Source organism: Colletes latitarsis, unplaced genomic scaffold (assembly GCF_051014445.1).
Source record: "Colletes latitarsis isolate SP2378_abdomen unplaced genomic scaffold, iyColLati1 scaffold0075, whole genome shotgun sequence".
NCBI classification, from domain to species: domain Eukaryota; kingdom Metazoa; phylum Arthropoda; class Insecta; order Hymenoptera; family Colletidae; genus Colletes; species Colletes latitarsis.
Window position 1 is genome coordinate 42501 of NW_027488425.1, and position 6880 is coordinate 49380.

The following is a 6880-nucleotide window of genomic DNA, read 5'->3' on the forward strand; positions in this document are numbered from 1 at the left end:
CTCCCCGTGCCGGGAGTGGGTAATTTGCGCGCCTGCTGCCTTCCTTGGATGTGGTAGCCGTTTCTCAGGCTCCCTCTCCGGAATCGAACCCTGATTCCCCGTTACCCGTTACAACCATGGTAGGCGCAGAACCTACCATCGACAGTTGATAAGGCAGACATTTGAAAGATGCGTCGCCGGTACTGGAAGACCGTGCGATCAGCACAAAGTTATTCAGAGTCACCAAAGCAAACGATGAACGAACGGACAATAATGCCCGTCCAGACCACCGATTGGTTTTGATCTAATAAAAGCGTTCCTCCCATCACTGGGACGAACTCTGTTTTGCATGTATTAGCTCTAGAATTACCACAGTTATCCAAGTAAATGTGGGTACGATCAAAGGAACCATAACTGATTTAATGAGCCATTCGCGGTTTCACCTTAATACGGCGTGTACTGAGACATGCATGGCTTAATCTTTGAGACAAGCATATGACTACTGGCAGGATCAACCAGGGAACTTGAGTAAAGTTCTTTTGTAATATTCTCTCAATTTTATTCTTCGTCGCCGACTCTGAAGGAGAACGGACGACGACACATAAAAAACTCCTTCTTTCAACATCAAATTTTAGTCTTTCGTTCGAAAGACTTGAGAGCCACCTCTTCCTCTCTTGTGTTATAATATTATATATGTATAGAGAGGGTACCACCAAAAACCCTCTCCTTCGTTTAGTTTCTTTCACTTTTCCGAGAGCTCCCCAAACTCTCGTTTATTTAATTTAATTTCATTTTTCGAGAGAGCGACCACCAACTAACTCTCTTATATTTGCTTTTTCTCGACAGAGCCACCACCAACTAACTCTCTTATATTTGCTTTTTCTCGACAGAGTCACCACCAACTCTCTCTCGTTTATATTTGCTTTTTCTCGACAGAGAAACCACCAACTCTCTCGTTTATATTTGCTTTTTCTCGACAGAGTCACCACCAAACTCTCTCGTTTCGTATTTTACTTCACAACAGAACATTATTGTATAATGGTATCCCACAACGACAAAGTACGTAGAGCTGCGCTCATGCTGAACATCTCGGGCACTTATTCACGCTGGGCATCGATCGTGGAAGCACGTATTGCCAGGCCCGAAGACTAAGCATTCATGCTGGACAAAAACGAGAAAGCGCGTATGTGCTGGTCGAGAAAGCACGTATTCGGCGCCGTACTGTTATGTCGAGGTCAGACACCTGTATTTCATTCTTTGCTCACTTTCCAGAGTACGAACCGTAGTTCCATACAATTTTTGCCTTTTAAGCTACGCTCCGTAGAGTGTAGTGCCAGTTTATGGTTTTCACAAAATTTTCAATCGCTCGGACTGAAGAGTTGATGCTCGGATAGTACGAGTATACATATTTTAAACGTATACAAGTCACCAACGTCACTCGAGACGCTTATACCACTTCAAGAGCCATTCGGTCAAAGACACCGACTCGTGGCAATGCAGTGTGGAGAAAGTCTGGAACGAGCACGATACAGAACAGTCAGGATGAAATCCCGAGGAGCGACGACTGCTTCTCAACCGAGGTCGAAGAATAGCCGTACGCTCGACGCTGCCCCGACCGACTCGACCGGACCGTCGCTTCTCTTATAGGTACCGAGGCGCCCGCCGGAACGCCGGCGACGCACGGGCTTACGCACGGCCGCTTATGGGGGGAACCGCGCGACCCAACCGCCCGCCCGAACGGCCTGTTATAACTTAGAGCGAAAACCAACACCTGTAATTTCCTTAATAATTGAGCTAGGGCAAAAAAAAAAAACGCTATCTTGTAGGAAAAAAGCAGGGGAACACGATGCCGTCGTTAAAAATATAGATTGCCGTGCTCGTTTTCGAGAAAAAAATGAAAAAATGGTCAAAATCGTCGCAGAACAAAAACTCGACACGCTATCTTGTAGGCAAAAATTAGACGAATTCAAAACCGTAGTTAAAAATATCGGTCGTCGCGCTAGTTTTCGAGAAAAAAACAAAAACGTTCAAAAAATTCGAGATAAAAAAAAAAAAACCAGCCTACCAGATAGAAAAAATTACACTGAACAAATATCATATAGGTCAAAATATGTGTTAGCGTACTAGTTTTCGAGATATAGACGAAAAACCGTCGCCGCCGATCGGTACGTCGGTCGATGCGAAAGCACCGCGCGACCGAGCGCCCGCCTAAAAGACCAGTTCGAACATACCGAAAAATCAAGAAACCGTAACTTCCTTAATAATTGAGCTAGGACAAAAAATCGACACGCTATCTTGCAGGAAAAAATCCGGGGAACACGATGGCGTCGTCAAAAGTGCAGGTCGTCGAGCTCGTTTTCGAGAAAAAAAAAAAAAAATTCTCAAAATTCGACAAAAAAATAAAACGATCAGTGGACCGTGTAGAGAATATAAAACTGCATAAGAATCGTATAGACGAAAATTGGCGTTCACGTGCTCGTTTTTGTGGAAAAAATTAAAAAAGCTCTCAAACTTCGAGATAAAAAAAAAAAAAACCATCTACCAGGTAGCCAACGGTAAACGGTACAAGTATCGTACGGGCGAAAATGAGCGTTACCGTGCTCGTTTTCGAGTTATTGACGAAAAACAGCCTGGAGCGATCGCTCCGGCGGTCGACGCGCGAAAGTTTCTAAGTCCGCTCTGCTCCGAAACACCGCTCCGGCGTCAAAAATCGTCGTAGGACAAAAAATAGACACGCTATCTTGCAGGAAAAAATCCGGGGAACACGATGGCGTCGTCAAAAGTGCAGGTCGTCGAGCTAGTTTTCGAGAAAAAAAAAAAAAAATTCTCAAAACTCGACAAAAAAATAAAACGATCAGTGGACCGTGTAGAGAATCTAAAACTGCATAAGAATCGTATAGACCAAAATTGGCGTTCACGTGCTCGTTTTTGAGAAAAAAGTTAAAAAAGCTCTCAAAATTCGAGATAAAAAAAAAACAAACCATCTGCCAGGTAGCCAACGGTAAACGGTACAAGTATCGTACGGGCGAAAACGAGCGTTACCGTGCTCGTTTTCGAGTTATTGACGAAAAACAGCCTGGAGCGATCGGTCCGGCGGTCGACGCGCGAAAGTTTCTAAGTCCGCTCTGCTCCGAATCATCGCTCCGGCGTCAAAAATCGTCGTAGGACAAAAAATCGCCACCCTATCTTGCAGGAAAAAATCCGGGGAACACGATGGCGTCGTCAAAAGTGCAGGTCGTCGAGCTCGTTTTCGAAAAAAAAAAAAAAAATTCTCAAAATTCGACAAAAAAATAAAACGAACAGTGGACCGTGTAGAGAATATAAAACTGCATAAGAATCGTATAGACGAAAATTGGCGTTCACGTGCTCGTTTTTGTGGAAAAAATTAAAAAAGCTCTCAAACTTCGAGATAAAAAAAAAAAGAACCATCTACCAGGTAGCCAACGGTAAACGGTACAAGTATCGTACGGGCGAAAATGAGCGTTACCGTGCTCGTTTTCGAGTTATTGACGAAAAACAGCCTGGAGCGATCGCTCCGGCGGTCGACGCGCTAAAGTTTCTAAGTCCGCTCTGCTCCGAACCACCGCTCCGGCGTCAAAAATCGTCGTAGGACAAAAAATAGACACGCTATCTTGCAGGAAAAAATCCGGGGAACACGATGGCGTCGTCAAAAGTGCAGGTCGTCGAGCTCGTTTTCGAGAAAAAAAAAAAAAAATTCTCAAAATTCGACAAAAAAATAAAACGATCAGTGGACCGTGTAGACAATATAAAACTGCATAAGAATCGTATAGACGAAAATTGGCGTTCACGTGCTCGTTTTTGTGGAAAAAATTAAAAAAGCTCTCAAACTTCGAGATAAAAAAAAAAAAAACCGTCTACCAGGTAGCCAACGGTAAACGGTACAAGTATCGTACGGGCGAAAATGAGCGTTACCGTGCTCGTTTTCGAGTTATTGACGAAAAACAGCCTGGAGCGATCGCTCCGGCGGTCGACGCGCGAAAGTTTCTAAGTCCGCTCTGCTCCGAAACACCGCTCCGGCGTCAAAAATCGTCGTAGGACAAAAAATAGACACGCTATCTTGCAGGAAAAAATCCGGGGACCGGGGAACACGATGGCGTCGTCAAAAGTGCAGGTCGTCGAGCTAGTTTTCGAGAAAAAAAAAAAAAAATTCTCAAAACTCGACAAAAAAATAAAACGATCAGTGGACCGTGTAGAGAATCTAAAACTGCATAAGAATCGTATAGACCAAAATTGGCGTTCACGTGCTCGTTTTTGAGAAAAAAGTTAAAAAAGCTCTCAAAATTCGAGATAAAAAAAAAACAAACCATCTGCCAGGTAGCCAACGGTAAACGGTACAAGTATCGTACGGGCGAAAACGAGCGTTACCGTGCTCGTTTTCGAGTTATTGACGAAAAACAGCCTGGAGCGATCGGTCCGGCGGTCGACGCGCGAAAGTTTCTAAGTCCGCTCTGCTCCGAATCATCGCTCCGGCGTCAAAAATCGTCGTAGGACAAAAAATCGCCACCCTATCTTGCAGGAAAAAATCCGGGGAACACGATGGCGTCGTCAAAAGTGCAGGTCGTCGAGCTCGTTTTCGAAAAAAAAAAAAAAAATTCTCAAAATTCGACAAAAAAATAAAACGAACAGTGGACCGTGTAGAGAATATAAAACTGCATAAGAATCGTATAGACGAAAATTGGCGTTCACGTGCTCGTTTTTGTGGAAAAAATTAAAAAAGCTCTCAAACTTCGAGATAAAAAAAAAAAGAACCATCTACCAGGTAGCCAACGGTAAACGGTACAAGTATCGTACGGGCGAAAATGAGCGTTACCGTGCTCGTTTTCGAGTTATTGACGAAAAACAGCCTGGAGCGATCGCTCCGGCGGTCGACGCGCTAAAGTTTCTAAGTCCGCTCTGCTCCGAAACACCGCTCCGGCGTCAAAAATCGTCGTAGGACAAAAAATAGACACGCTATCTTGCAGGAAAAAATCCGGGGAACACGATGGCGTCGTCAAAAGTGCAGGTCGTCGAGCTCGTTTTCGAGAAAAAAAAAAAAAAATTCTCAAAATTCGACAAAAAAATAAAACGATCAGTGGACCGTGTAGACAATATAAAACTGCATAAGAATCGTATAGACGAAAATTGGCGTTCACGTGCTCGTTTTTGTGGAAAAAATTAAAAAAGCTCTCAAACTTCGAGATAAAAAAAAAAAAAACCGTCTACCAGGTAGCCAACGGTAAACGGTACAAGTATCGTACGGGCGAAAATGAGCGTTACCGTGCTCGTTTTCGAGTTATTGACGAAAAACAGCCTGGAGCGATCGCTCCGGCGGTCGACGCGCGAAAGTTTCTAAGTCCGCTCTGCTCCGAAACACCGCTCCGGCGTCAAAAATCGTCGTAGGACAAAAAATAGACACGCTATCTTGCAGGAAAAAATCCGGGGAACACGATGGCGTCGTCAAAAGTGCAGGTCGTCGAGCTAGTTTTCGAGAAAAAAAAAAAAAAATTCTCAAAACTCGACAAAAAAATAAAACGATCAGTGGACCGTGTAGAGAATCTAAAACTGCATAAGAATCGTATAGACCAAAATTGGCGTTCACGTGCTCGTTTTTGAGAAAAAAGTTAAAAAAGCTCTCAAAATTCGAGATAAAAAAAAAACAAACCATCTGCCAGGTAGCCAACGGTAAACGGTACAAGTATCGTACGGGCGAAAACGAGCGTTACCGTGCTCGTTTTCGAGTTATTGACGAAAAACAGCCTGGAGCGATCGGTCCGGCGGTCGACGCGCGAAAGTTTCTAAGTCCGCTCTGCTCCGAATCATCGCTCCGGCGTCAAAAATCGTCGTAGGACAAAAAATCGCCACCCTATCTTGCAGGAAAAAATCCGGGGAACACGATGGCGTCGTCAAAAGTGCAGGTCGTCGAGCTCGTTTTCGAAAAAAAAAAAAAAATTCTCAAAATTCGACAAAAAAATAAAACGAACAGTGGACCGTGTAGAGAATATAAAACTGCATAAGAATCGTATAGACGAAAATTGGCGTTCACGTGCTCGTTTTTGTGGAAAAAATTAAAAAAGCTCTCAAACTTCGAGATAAAAAAAAAAAGAACCATCTACCAGGTAGCCAACGGTAAACGGTACAAGTATCGTACGGGCGAAAATGAGCGTTACCGTGCTCGTTTTCGAGTTATTGACGAAAAACAGCCTGGAGCGATCGCTCCGGCGGTCGACGCGCTAAAGTTTCTAAGTCCGCTCTGCTCCGAAACACCGCTCCGGCGTCAAAAATCGTCGTAGGACAAAAAATAGACACGCTATCTTGCAGGAAAAAATCCGGGGAACACGATGGCGTCGTCAAAAGTGCAGGTCGTCGAGCTCGTTTTCGAGAAAAAAAAAAAAAAATTCTCAAAATTCGACAAAAAAATAAAACGATCAGTGGACCGTGTAGACAATATAAAACTGCATAAGAATCGTATAGACGAAAATTGGCGTTCACGTGCTCGTTTTTGTGGAAAAAATTAAAAAAGCTCTCAAACTTCGAGATAAAAAAAAAAAAAACCGTCTACCAGGTAGCCAACGGTAAACGGTACAAGTATCGTACGGGCGAAAACGAGCGTTACCGTGCTCGTTTTCGAGTTATTGACGAAAAACAGCCTGGAGCGATCGGTCCGGCGGTCGACGCGCGAAAGTTTCTAAGTCCGCTCTGCTCCGAATCATCGCTCCGGCGTCAAAAATCGTCGTAGGACAAAAAATCGCCACCCTATCTTGCAGGAAAAAATCCGGGGAACACGATGGCGTCGTCAAAAGTGCAGGTCGTCGAGCTCGTTTTCGAGAAAAAAAAAAAAAAATTCTCAAAATTCGACAAAAAAATAAAACGATCACTGGACCGTGTAGAGAATATAAAACTG

At 43.9% G+C, this 6880-nt stretch overlaps 1 non-coding gene across 1 annotated transcript in view; it reads right to left on the reverse strand.

The window, feature by feature from the left end:
* Positions 1-501, reverse strand: part of LOC143351123 (small subunit ribosomal RNA) — a 1933-nt gene extending 1432 nt beyond the window's left edge. The window contains exon 1 of the ribosomal RNA XR_013081496.1: positions 1-501. This exon is cut by the window's left edge and continues 1432 nt beyond it. This is a non-coding gene — a ribosomal RNA (small subunit ribosomal RNA).
* Between the last annotated feature and the right edge of the window lie 6379 nt (positions 502-6880).